Here is an 11,535-nt window from a genome sequence, read left to right as displayed (position 1 = left end):
TCACATTAGTAGGGTAGAGAGAGGAAAAATGGGGAGAGAGGTATTTATGACTGTCATAAACCTACCCCCAGGCCAACGTCATGACACATTTTAGACAAAGTAGCTAAATTAATAAATAGAGTAAAAATTTCATTTGAAATTTCACCAATTTAATAATGGGCAGTTTTTTAAAATGTAGTTACATAGCCTATATGGAAGTAACAGACATGAGCCAAGCATGTTTACCGGTTTCTATACTTGAATTATATATGTTAAGACGTGATTCATTTTGTCAGTTCTACTACAAAAGCTCATTTTAAAGTGTTACATATGTTGAAGTTCAGGTTTATCCCACAGGGGGGCGCTGTGTCACTGTCTACAGAAATGAAACCCATCAAATTCACTTGCTGAAAATAAACGCTTTCCCTAATATCAACATCCTTAGTTTGCCCATTCACTAAATATACTGTTAAATAACTCAGACTCACACCCAATACCTTTTAGGATACTGAAACTTAACACTAGCTTATTAGCATTAGCCTACCCTTATGCTGATGGAGACTAGTTAGCTGCCAACAACCCTGCAGCTAACTCTGCTGCTGCACTGACTTTTCTGACTGTTCTACCCTCTCCACCTCATTCACTACTCAACCTGATCGCTTTTTGACTCTCTTTCAGAAGAAATTCTGAACAGCCACATTTTCTGTGTTATGTTGAGAGATTTTACGGAGTGATGGGATTACTAACTAACCGGTGATGTAGGGGTGGGGACAAGGGATGGGAGCGGTCCACTGTTGTTATATCTCTACCAATCACAGCAGACACTGAGTCACATCAGGGCCTTCTTGCTACTACCTAGCAGATATAGTGATTGTTTATTTTAGTCATTCAAATGTGCATAGCACAACTGATGTGTGGTTATGGAAACTCATAGCAGACTGGAATGTAAAAAATACCATCAAAATGGTCGGGGCTGGACCACTAACATTCAGGGCTGAAGCCCTGGAAACCCAGACCTAATGACACCACTGGCTAACATACTGGGTATGGATACATGTTTATAGAAAACATGCCTTGCATTGAATGCCGGCCTATAAGGGAGTTGAATGTAAATACTGAATGTAATAAATCCTGAATAAACTGTTTGCATTTTTCTGTGTCAGGTGTGACGTGTCAGAGAAGAGATGGGACACCAAGGCATCAATAGAATCTATTTATTGCAAAGCTACAGAGGATTCTCAGATATTGACAGGCATTGGTTTGAAAAGCATTTGGTGGCAGCAGCCAGGTAAACAAAAACAGCTAACAGGGTTATTAAATCAAATCAAATTGTATTTGTCACATACACATGGTTAGCAGATGTTAAATGCGAGTGTAGCGAAATGCTTAAACCACTAAGTCATGTGTGTGAACTATCCCTTTAAGCACATCATTTGGGGAAAATAAAACAGGCAGCGCAATTGTGGATATTAAAGGTATACAATGATTGTGTTCCTCGTCCAATAATTCATTATGTGGATCATTTAACCGTGTATGCCTTTGTCTCTTAATATGTGGATACATTTCATACATTTTTCTGATCTCCTTTTTACATTTGCTTTTTTCCGCTTCACTCATCCTTTCATCTTTCTCTCGCTGTCTATTGGGGTCCATTAATTTCAGTATTTTCTTCTCCAGTCGCTGCCTACGTTTTTCTTCCATCTTTAGTTATGTTTCCATTTTCACGTTCTTAGCAAGGAGCTGCCCGTCATCCTCTTCGGTCCGCTTTTCTTTCTCCGCTTTCTGTTTATCAGTTCTGTCTTGATCGCGGTCTCTCTCTGCCTTATCCACTCGTTATTTAAATTATTTTATTCCTCCACCCATTCTCTTGTTGATCTTGTAGGTCTGACTTGCTTGGAGATTAGATATGAAAATACCCCAAAACAGACAGTGAATGCTACAGTAATATTGTACCGTTTCCTGAAATAAATGTGTGCCTGCTTCACAATTTGTTTTTGACAGATGTGTGCTCTTAGGCTCAGTAGAAGCTATTGAGGCATTAGTGATCAAAAACACATCTCAACTCTGACCCATCAGCATGACTTAACAGGATGGTCAAACAAGGCTAACTTTTTCATGTTACTTTAATAACTTAATACAATATAACTGCCACCAGCCTCAGTTACTAATCTAGAAACCCTGAATAAAAATGTGTAAATAATTTGTTCATAATTGACTTGCCTAGTTAGTGTCAATGAAATAGAAAATGTTGGTTTGTGAAAATCAATTTTCTCATCTGTCTGTTCAAGTGAAATGGTGCTGGGTGTGTAAAGTAGTAGTCATGCTGTCTTCCTCTGAATCTCTTTCCATGTCGGTGAAGGTGTAAATACCACATGATAGAGTTCAAGTGCTTTAGAAGTCCCAATAATTATTCAGTACATCAAGCTACTTAGGCTTCAGTAAATTACCATAAAGCTTACTTCATCATTTTATGTTCAATTATTTTTACTGCATCAGGGATTGTGTACAGATTTTCCGGCTTTACAGCCTTCTTCAGTGTGTAGATACACGTTTATTTCCATTCAAAACATTTGTAAAGTAACAGCAGCGGGTGCTTCTAGTCAGCGTTGCTGCTCATCTGCCCTTCTGGGATGTGGCCTTTCTGGTCTACCTGTATACAAATATAGAATTATAGGTTTTGCGGAGCGGAGCGGCTACCTCACATCAATTCATGAAATAGCCCACCACAAAGGACGTCAGTCAAAGCCATGCATACTGTACATTTGTTAGGCCAACTCAAACTAACTCAAAATGCAAAGTCTGAAATGAACAGCGTTCTTGTATAACAGGGAGGACTGGCTTTGCGTCGGGATCGAACAAGTTCATCCACCACGTAGAGGTGACTCACAACAATTTACTCCAAAGAGAAGCCATGTGGCTATATAAAGGTTTTGCTAAGCAACAATTTAAGGGTTAGTAGCCTACCTTAAGTCAACGAAGCTTACTGATGGCTGTCAACCAGACAGATATCACAAGTAGATGTTCAGAATAGAAGCCAAATACAGCACATACTTCAGAATGTATTGGATGTTTCTCTACCCAGATGTAGACTGTGTCTGACAACCTGTTTTATTGCCCAAATCACAGAGTTTCTAAACCCAGAGGCGCAACATCGCGAGACATCCAGGAACGCTTCTGAAATAGTAAACAGAACATGCCGGGGTTTGGGGCTTGAGAAGTCAATGAGAGAAGTTAAAATATCTACCTCAGTTGTTAATTTTCTCGAAATCAAAAGGCAAAACCTAGATTCGAGCTAGTTTCTTAAGTAGTTGAACATGTTATTTCGCCAACCTCGTGAAAGTGATAAACTGACACGCTTTAATTTTCGTTAAAAACACGTTTTATATCGAAAGACTGACGTTGATTTGAATGCCTGCACATGCGCAATTCGGCGCAAGATGACCAGCAGACCCGATGACTTGCTAATCGGGGATTTGAATTGGATAATCATTTTTAGCTCATCTTCTTACTGTACTGTCTTTGACCAAATCTCTCTTGTAATACATGTGACCACCCCACACCTACACTGTTCTTGGAAATCACATGACTGAATGTAAGCATCTGGCTGCAGTCCGAATTCAAAGGCTGCATTCCAAACACGTAAAAAAACACCCTCTCCCCTCAAATTAAAGGGACACATCAAATCTATTTGTCACATACATGTGTTTAGCATATGATATTGCGGGTGTAGAGAAATGTTTTTTTTTTTACACGGTCAAATCACATTTTATTTGTCACATACCCATGGTTAACAGATGTTAATGCGAGTGTAGCGAAATGCTTGTGCTTCTAGTTCCGACAATGCAGTAATAACCAACAAGTAATCTAGCTAACAATTCCAAAACTACTACCTTATAGACACAAGTGTAAGGGGATAAAGAATATGTACATAAAGATATATGAATGAGTGATGGTACAGAGCAGCATAGGCAAAATACAGTAGATGGTATTGAGTGCAGTATATACATATGAGATGAGTATGTAAACAAAGTGGCATAGTTAAATTGGCTAGTGATACATGTATTACATAAAGATGCAGTAGATGATATAGAGTACAGTATATACATATACATATGAGATGAGTAATGTAGGGTATGCAAACATTATATTAGGTAGCATTGTTTAAAGTGGCTAGTGATATATTTTACATTTCCCATCAATTCCCATTATTAAAGTGGCTGGAGTTGAGTCAGTGTGTTGGCAGCAGCCACTCAATGTTAGTGGTGGCTGTTTAACAGTCTGATGGCCTTGAGATAGAAGCTGTTTTTCAGTCTCTCGGTCCCAGCTTTGATGCACCTGTACTGACCTCGCCTTCTGGATGATAGCGAGGTGAACAGGCAGTGGCTCGGGTGGTTGTTGTCCTTAATGATCTTTATGGCCTTCCTGTGACATCGGGTGGTGTAGGTGTCCTGGAGGGCAGGTAGTTTGCCCCCGGTGATGCGTTGTGCAGACCTCACTACCCTCTGGAGAGCCTTACGGTTGAGGGCGGAGCAGTTGCCGTACCAGGCGGTGATACAGCCCGACAGGATGCTCTCGATTGTGCATCTGTAGAAGTTTGTGAGTTCTTTTGGTGACAAGCTGAATTTCTTCAGCCTCCTGAGGTTGAAGAGGCGCTGCTGCGCCTTCTTCACGATGCTGTCTGTGTGGGTGGACCAATTCAGTTTGTCAGTGATGTGTACGCCGAGGAACTTAAAACTTACTACCCTCTCCACTACTGTTCCATCGATGTGGATAGGGGGGTGTTCCCTCTGCTGTTTCCTGAAGTCCACAATCATCTCCTTAGTTTTGTTGACGTTGAGTGTGAGGTTATTTTCCTGACACCACACTCCGAGGGCCCTCACCTTCTCCCTGTAGTCCGTCTCGTAGCTTGGAGGGCACTATGGTGTTAAATGCCGAGCTGTAGTCGATGAACAGCATTCTCACATAGGTATTCCTCTTGTCCAGATGGGTTAGGACAGTGTGCAGTGTGGTTGAGATTGCATCGTCTGTGGACCCTATTTGGACGGTAAGCAAATTGGAGTGGGTCTAGGGTGTCAGGTAGGGTGGAGGTGATATGGTCCTTGACTAGTCTCTCAAAGCACTTCATGATGATGGAAGTGAGTGCTACGGGGCGGTAGTCATTTAGCTCAGTTACCTTAGCTTTCTTGGGAACAGGAACAATGGTGGCCCTCTTGAAGCATGTGGGAACAACAGACTGGGATAGGGATTGATTGAATATGTCCGTAAACACACCAGACAGCTGGTCTGTGCATGCTCTGAGGGCGGGCTGGGGTCAGTTTGTTATATCTGGAGTACTTCTCCTGTCCTATTCGGTGTCCTGTGTGAATCTAAGTGTGCTCTCTCTAATTCTCTCCTTCTCTCTTTCTTTCTTTCTCTCTCTCGGAGGACCTGAGCCCTAGGACCATGCCCCAGGACTACCTGACATGATGACTCCTTGCTGTCCCCAGTCCACCTGGCCATGCTGCTGCTCCAGTTTCAACTGTTCTGCCTTATTATTATTCGACCATGCTGGTCATTTATGAACATTTGAACATCTTGGCCATGTTCTGTTATAATCTCCACCCGGCACAGCCAGAAGAGGACTGGCCACCCCACATAGCCTGGTTCCTCTCTAGGTTTCTTCCTAGGTTTTGGCCTTTCTAGGGAGTTTTTCCTAGCCACCGTGCTTCTACACCTGCATTGCTTGCTGTTTGGGGTTTTAGGCTGGGTTTCTGTACAGCACTTTGAGATATCAGCTGATGTACGAAGGGCTATATAAAATAAATACATTTGATTTGATCAACAAAATGGCGTCGTGGTCAGCTTTTCCGAAAGGAGAGCGGGGCAGGGCCTTATATAATAATAATAATAATAATAAATGCCATTTAGCAGACGCTTTTATCCAAAGCGACTTACAGTCATGTGTGCATACATTCTACGTATGGGTGGTCCCGGGAATCGAACCCACTACCCTGGCGTTACAAGCACCATGCTCTACCAACTGAGCGTCGCGGAAGTTAGAATAGCAATGAACGAGGGTTTCACCAGCCCTGGTTGCACAATCGATATGCTGATGGAATTTAGGGATTCTTGTTTTCAGATTAGCCTTGTTAAAATCCCCAGCTACAATGAATGCGGCCTCGGGATATGTGGTTTCCAGTTTACACAGAGTCAAATTAAGTTATTTCAGAGCCATCGATGTGTCATTCAAGAGCTGAGGGTTTGGGGCTGAGGGGAAACACATAAAAGACACACCCTCCTCCACTTACCCTCACCTTATGTCCTTGGGGGAATCCCTGTAGCCATCTTTGCTGTCGGTCCAAACGATTAGTCAAACAAGGGAAGTTGGCAATGTTAGCCCCTCAACCCTCGTTTGTGATCGAGTTTGCGAGCGTACAATTCTGTTCACTCCGTGGCCTGAAACGCCCCATAATTAAATTTGTGATGATTATACATCCGCTAAGAAAAGTCTGCCAAAGCGGAAAACCAACATCAATATGGAGAGGTCAACATAAGTAAAAATGTATGTAAATAAATTAGAAATTGTGCTACTAATGCACATGACAGCACAAGGGCATATCGTAAAAGTAATGTTTTTGTTTGGTTAGCTTTTGGAAACGTTAGCTAGAGGATACAACTTGACCTGGCATCACTGTTATACATTGTAGTTTTCGATTTACCTGATATCTTCCGATGTCTAGCATTCTATGTCTGCAGATGTGTTGTCTTCAGCCAAGATATGAAATGCAATCAAAATTCACTGTGTCGCATATAAAGCACACACAACAGCTACCGGTGGTTCCATGATGACTGAAAACACAACCGTGGGACGAACTAGTGACACATTTCTGGGCAAGGGCGGGGTCCATTTAAAATGTATTCCTTCTTCCCTCGCCCATTGCCCTGCAAGTGTCAACCCATCATATGTCATGATATGTCATCAGGGCGGCAGGTAGCCTAGCGGTAAGACCATTGGGCCAGTAACCGAACAGTTGCTGGTTTAAATACCCGAGCCGACAAGGTGAAAATCAGTCGATGTGCCCTTGAGCAAGGCACTTAAACCTCATTTGCTCCAGGGGCGCCGTACTACTATGGCTGACCGTGTAAAAACAACCCACTTCTCTACACCCGCAATAGCATATGCTAAACACATGTATGTGACAAATAGATTGGATGTGTCCCTTTAATTTGAGGGGAGAGGGTGCTTTTTACGTGTTTGGAATGCAGCCTTTGAATTCGGACTGCAGACAGAGGCTTACATTCAGTCATGTGATTTCCAAGAAGAGTGTCGGGGTGGGGTGGTCACATGTATTACAAGAAAGAGAGATTTGGTCAAAGACAGTACAGTATGAAGATAAGATAAAGATGATTCTCCAATTCAAATCCCCGATTACACTTGTTGACGATGTCATGGCGACGTTGGCAAGCAAAATGTATGCGTAGAAGCAAGTCATCGGGTCTAATGGTCATCTTGCGCCGAACTGCGCATGTGCAGGCAGTGTTCTGTTTCGTCTGTTTCACAACCGTTCCTGGAAATCTTGCGATGCTGCGCCTCTGGGTTTAGAAACTCTGTGATTTGGTCGATAAAACAGGTTGTCAGACACCAGTCTACATCTGGGTAGAGAAACATCCTATACATTCTGAAGTATGTGCTGTACTTGGCTTCTATTTTGAACATCTAATGGTGATTTTTGTTTGGTTGACATCCACCGGCAAACTTCGATGACTTAAGGTAGGCTACTGTCCCTTATTTCAACGATAGACCGAAATTGTTGCTTAGCAAAACCTTTACTGTCCAATCATTAAAGCTACAATCCGCATTTGGTGAAACTGGCACGTCCGTTTGGGATATTTCAACAAAGAAGACGTTACTTCAAAGGAAGAACACCTTTCTTCCATCTGACACAATTGCATAAAATATTCCCACTGCTGGTCACTCCTCTCTTCCGTTTCATCACTGAAACAATATCAGAGGCGCTGGCGCTGTTTCACCAAATGTAGATTCTAACTTTAATTGATCTTTGAGAAATAACATTGTCAGTGCCTCCAGTTATTGTGGTCCACAGCTCAGGGATGGGGCTAGGGAAATGTAACCCCTCTCAAATTCTAAAGTGCTCTAGATGCCAGGACTGACAGTCCATGATATCTGCATTATAGTTTTCACCATCTTTTGAATCAATAAATTGCTTTACTACATTTACAACAAAATTTACCTTTACAAACAATTGAGTAAAAATACGTGTATTTTTCCCATTAGAACCCAAAATAAACAATCGTACTAAAGCTCATGACGTATTCATAAGTTATATTCTTCACATTGCTGCTTCTACTGTGTCATTAATTTAAATATGTATATACGAACCAAACCCCGACTATATAGCTGTAATAATGTGGATGCTTTATTGAACACAAGAGAACCATCGGGCATCATCCCAGAGGCTCCGCTGGTGCGTAAATCTCGCTGGTGTAATGGGTTCGCACTCTAGTTGTCGCATAAAGCTTTCTTCATTATTCTGTGTTTTTAATCATTTTCACTGCATCGGAGATAGCATAGCGCACACAGATGCATCATAACACACGAGATGGCCCACCACAAAGAACATCAGGCAAAGCCGTTCATAAATATGTGGGGCCAACTCATAAACGATTTGAAACATCTGATATGGGCAGTGTTCTTGTTTAACCGTCTAAATGTGGCTTATAGGAAGGAGGTGAAGTCTAATTCTTCGTTTAAACCGTGTGGAGACACAACATTTAATTTCTATAGCCACATGGCTTCTCTTTTTGATTAATTTGTTTTCAGTCTCCTCTAAATCTAATTAATTGCGTTGCGTCGGAATCGAAAAAGTTAATCGATCCCGACGCAACGCAATTAATTAATAGATAGATTTTGTTTTATAAACTGTCTCACATCTGGCGAGGTGGTATCTCGACGTCTAATCGTGGATTTATGTTCCCCAAGATGTCCAAGGCGCGGGACACCTACTCATTTTTTTTTACTGTTTTCTATATTGTAGAATAATAGTGAGGACATCAACACTATGAAACAACACATATGGAATCATGTAGTAACCAAAAGTGTTAAACAAATCAAAATATATTTGATTATTGAAAGTTGTTACAGTTTGTTCAGTTTTTGTTGAGATGTATTAACTGGCTTCTGACAATCCTCTGTAGCATTGCAATAAATAGATTTGTCCGATCTCTTCTGACACAGAAAAATCACCACATTTTTATTCAGGATTCATCACTTGCGCATTCCACAGATTCTAAACAGCTGTTGAACTGAAAACCAACTCCTATTGATCGTTACTTCTTGTCCTCTCATCCTCTGCGTTGTGTATTCATCTTCAAAATATTCTTATAACAATCAAACTCTCTCCTTGAGCGTTTCTTCTGGAGAGGATCCCTGGCTTGATGAAGCTCCACAACACATTAAAACCTTGAACAGAAGACAGTTACTTAACTCCACACGGTTTAAACAAATAATTAGATTTCACCTTACTATATGCCACATTTCAGACTATTATACAAGAACACTGTCCATATCCATCTTTGCATACAGTTTATGAGTTGGCCCCACATATGTATGAATGAATGGCGTTGCCTGATGTCCTTGGTGGCCATCTCATGAATTGATATGATGTATTTAGGTGAGCGGATGTATGTAATGTAAATGTAGATTAGAAACACAGAGGATGGTGGCAGTTATATTGTCTTAAGGTAATAAAGAAACATTACAGTTAGCCTTGTTTGACCATCCTGTTTAGTCATGCTGGTGGATCACAAATACCTTAGTAGCTTCTACTGAGTATAAGAACCCACGTTTATCAAAACAAAATGTAGTTGAAGCTGGAACACATTCTTCAGGAAACAGTACCAAATATACAGCACAAAAATACTGTTTCGAGAGCAAAAGCATTCACTGTCTGTTTTTTTGGTTATTTTCATATCTCATCTCTAAGTCGGAGACCTACAAGATCAACAAGAGAATGGGTGGAGATGCATCAAAAGAGCGAGCGGATCAGGCAGAGAAAGACCGCGATCAAGCAAAACTGATAAACAGAAAGCGGAGGAGGACAGACAGAACATGGAGAAGGAAATGAAAAAGACAGAAGAGGATAACAGGCAGCTCCTAGCTGAGAAAGTGAGAATGGAAACAGAACAAAAGATGGAAGAAAAACAAAGACAGGAGCTTGAGAACCAAAGACAAACATTAATAAAACACAATAGACAGCGAGAGAAAGATGAAAGGACAAGAATTCAGCTGGAAATTGCAAAAGGAAATCAGAAAACTGTATGAAATGAATCCACATATTAAGAGACAAAGGCATACACGGTTAAATGATCCACATAATGAATTATTGGACAAGGAACACAATCATTGTATACCTTTAATATCCACAATTGCGCTGCCTGTTTTATTTTCCCCAAATGATGTGCTTAAAGGGATAGTTCACACACATGACTTAGTGGTTTAATAACCCTGTTAGCTGTTTTTGTTTACCTGGCTGCTGTCACCAAATGCTTTTCAAACCAATGCCTGTCAATATCTGAGAATCCTCTGTAGCTTTGCAATAAATAGATTCTATTGATGCCTTGTTGTCCCATCTCTTCTCTGACACGTCACACCTGACACAGAAAAATACAAACAGTTTATTCAGGATTTATTACATTCAGTATTTACATTCAACTCCCTTATAGGCCGGCATTCAATGCAAGGCATGTTTTCTATAAACATGTATCCATACCCAGTATGTTGGCCAGTGGTGTCATTAGGTCTGGGCTTCTGGGGCTTCAGCCCTGAATGTTAGTGGTCCAGCCCCGACCATTTTGATGGTATTTCTAACATTCCAGTCTGATATGAGTTTCCATAAGCACACATCAGTTGTGCTATGCACATTTTAATGACTAAAATAAACTATCCAATATTCTTTGCTAGGCAGTAGCAGAAACTGCAAGAAGGCCCTGATGTGACTCAGTGTCTGCTGTGATTGGTCGAGATATAATAATAACAACACAGTGGACCGCTCCTGCCCCTTGACCCCACCCCTACAGCACCGGTTAGATGTCAATCCCATCACTCAGTAAAACACCTCAGCATAACACAACAAATATGGATATTCAGATATTTTTCCAAAAGGCAAAAAAAGCGATCAGGTTGAGTAGTGAATGAGGTGGAGAGGGTAGAACAGCCAGAAAAGTCAGTGCAGCAGCAGAGTTAGCTGCAGGGTTGTTGGCAGCTAACTAGTCTCCATCAGCATAAGGGTAGGCTAATGCTAATAAGCTAGTGTTAAGTTTCAGTATCCTAAAGGTGTTGGATGTCAGTCTGAGTTATTTAACAGTATATTTAGTGAATGGGAAAGCAAAGGATGTTGATAGAAGTCATGATACTAGGAAAAATAGTTATTTCCAGCAAGTGTATTTGATGGGTTTCGTTTCTGTAGCTAGCTGAGACTGAAGAGATGATTAACTGGTTCTGACTGAAGCACGTATCTTCTGACAGCGACACAGCGCCCCCCTGTGGACGGAAGCTGA

At 41.2% G+C, this 11,535-nt stretch overlaps 2 long non-coding RNA genes across 2 annotated transcripts; one reads left to right on the top strand and one right to left on the bottom strand.

Moving 5' to 3' along the window:
• Positions 1-1,178: 1,178 nt before the first annotated feature.
• LOC124015359 lies at positions 1,179-3,339 on the bottom strand. The gene is made up of 2 exons (XR_006835139.1): positions 2,944-3,339; positions 1,179-2,629 (listed from the first exon to the last, which is right to left on the bottom strand). It is a non-coding gene; the product is annotated as an uncharacterized LOC124015359 (long non-coding RNA).
• Positions 3,340-7,524: 4,185 nt separating this feature from the next.
• Positions 7,525-10,593, top strand: LOC124015343. Its single transcript, XR_006835136.1, has 2 exons — positions 7,525-7,729; positions 9,963-10,593. It is a non-coding gene; the product is annotated as an uncharacterized LOC124015343 (long non-coding RNA).
• The last annotated feature ends 942 nt before the right edge of the window (positions 10,594-11,535 follow it).

The sequence above is a fragment of the Oncorhynchus gorbuscha genome, linkage group LG02 (genome assembly GCF_021184085.1).
Source record: "Oncorhynchus gorbuscha isolate QuinsamMale2020 ecotype Even-year linkage group LG02, OgorEven_v1.0, whole genome shotgun sequence".
NCBI lineage: Eukaryota > Metazoa > Chordata > Actinopteri > Salmoniformes > Salmonidae > Oncorhynchus > Oncorhynchus gorbuscha.
The sequence above is the reverse complement of the archived record's forward strand: the minus strand, read 5'-3'. Positions and strand labels throughout refer to the sequence as shown.